Genomic DNA, 2,205 nt, shown 5'->3' with positions numbered 1-2,205 from the left:
GCCGTCCTTTGAAGTTTGCTCAATTTCATGTTCGTTGCATGTATGACACTGTCTAACCATCTCATCCTTTGCCGTCCCAGTCTTCTTTGACCTTCAATCTTTCCCAGCATCAGGGTCTTCTCCAGGGAGTGCTCCCTTCTCATTTGGTGGCCAAAGTATTTGAGCTTCAGTTTCATTATCTGGCCTTCCAGGGAACAGTCAGGGTTGATTTCTTTTAGGATTGACTGATTTGATCTCCTTGCAGTCCAAGGGACTCTCAAGAGTCTTCTCCAGCACCATAGTGCAAAAGAATCTATTCTTCGGCGCTCGGCCTTCCTTATAGTCCAACTCTCGCAGCCATACATGACTACTGGGAAACCCTATGGGGTTGCCATAAATTGGCTGTGACTTCATGGCACTTTATGCATGTGCATGCACACACACAAGATAAGGTAGTAGAGTGGCTACAGCATCTGAAATCTGTGCAGGTGGTTGTTCTCTGTTCTACAGAATGCTGTTATTCGAGCCTGTGCGGAGGCACATGTTAATGACTTTCATAAGAGTGGGTTTCTAACTCTTCCAATAACCTAAACATTACTGCATAAAACTACTGCATTGCTTCAGTTTGTATTTGATTTATTTGGGGAGGGTAGATAATGTGTGTCACGTGAAGGAGTGATACAAGTAAAATTAAAGCCACTGTGGGAATACTGAGTAAGCCGGATGAATTAGAACAGGGGTGTCAAGCTCATTTGTAATGAGGGCCGGATCTGACATTAATGTCCATTGTCGGGCTGGGCCATGTGTGCCATAAAACACACTGCTTGTTACCAGAGATAGAAACTGTATAAAGGGGGAAGCCAGGCGGTACGGCAAGGGCAACGGGCAGTTTCTCAGGTGGCTCCCGAGACGCCCGATCCTTTTTCATCTTTTAGAGTGCTTCCCGGTCTCGGGGAGCCTCGCCAGATCTCCTGGAGGGAGAGCTGACGGCAGGGGGCTTTTTGTTGGCCCCTCCCCGCTTTGGCATCGCGGGGGGATGTCCAATAGTGCCTTGAAGCAGGGACGAAGAGAGGGGTGGAACATGGTCTCCATGTTTTCCACGCAGCCCTGACCATCCGTTTTTTTAAACTGCTGTTTGTTTTTTCTTGGAACTATTACATCGTAAAAAGAAGGATTTGAAAGATCAAGAGATTACCTGGAAGAGCACTGGATTATAATACCCCCAACCAGGGCTCTAGTCGGGGGGGAGCTCTCAGGTACGGAGCTCCGGAAGAGAACCTCTAGGGGGCGGGGTGGTCACGTGGTGAAGCCCCGCCCCCTTCTTTACCCCGCCCTCTGCTTCGATCCTCATTCCGTTTGGGAATGAGGATGAAGCAGGAGGGTAAGTAGCCGGGCCTTCTGACACACTTCCGGTGATGTCAGGGGGTGTGGCCTTCTGTCACTTCCGGTGATGTCAGGGGGCATGGCATATGCAAATAAGTTATGCTAATGAGTTATGCTAATGAGCTCCGGCAGCTCTTTTTCTACAACAAGACCCCTGCCCCCAACAAACAACTTCAATATTATAGAAAACGGCCATGTTGCAAAAAAGGAAGGGGTAAGGAAAATCTATTCTGTCCTGTTTGAGCTAGTGTGTGTCTGAAGTTGAAGGACAATTCAGGCTTTGATTAAAAGACTTAGAAGTTAACCTGCATGTTGAAACGTGAAACGTTAAAATGGAGTTGGGAAAGAGCAGCGAGGAATGGGATCCGGACACTGAAATTGTAACTCTCACAGCAGAACAGTTTAAAAACTTACTGGTAAGGGAAATATCACAAGCCTTCAGAGCTGTCTGTAATAATCTTCTTAAAACCTCACAAAATGTGAGTCAGGATATAAGCAATAATGAAGAACAAACCCAAATGACTCAGGTTGCTGGTGAGAAGAGGGACGGCTTTTCGGAAGGGACGAGAGAAATGGCGGATAAACAACCGGAACCCGAGAAAGAAGAGAATCAGGAGATAGATATAGATTGGACAAAATATACAGCAGACCTTGTATTAGAAAAAGAAGATGTAAAAAAAGTCACCACAGTTGCTTCAGAAGAAAAAAAAGGCAAAGAGACAAAAGAGAAAAAGAGGAAGAAAAGTATGGGTTAAACAGACTAAACCGAATAGAAGATTGAGGACTAATCATTTGAATTATGGAAGACGAGTTTCAAAGATGGAAATTCATGAATACAAAAAT

This window comes from Gekko japonicus, unplaced genomic scaffold (assembly GCF_001447785.1).
Source record: "Gekko japonicus isolate JY-2015 unplaced genomic scaffold, Gekko_japonicus_V1.1 scaffold1921, whole genome shotgun sequence".
NCBI classification, from domain to species: domain Eukaryota; kingdom Metazoa; phylum Chordata; class Lepidosauria; order Squamata; family Gekkonidae; genus Gekko; species Gekko japonicus.
Note: the sequence above shows the minus strand (reverse complement) of the source record.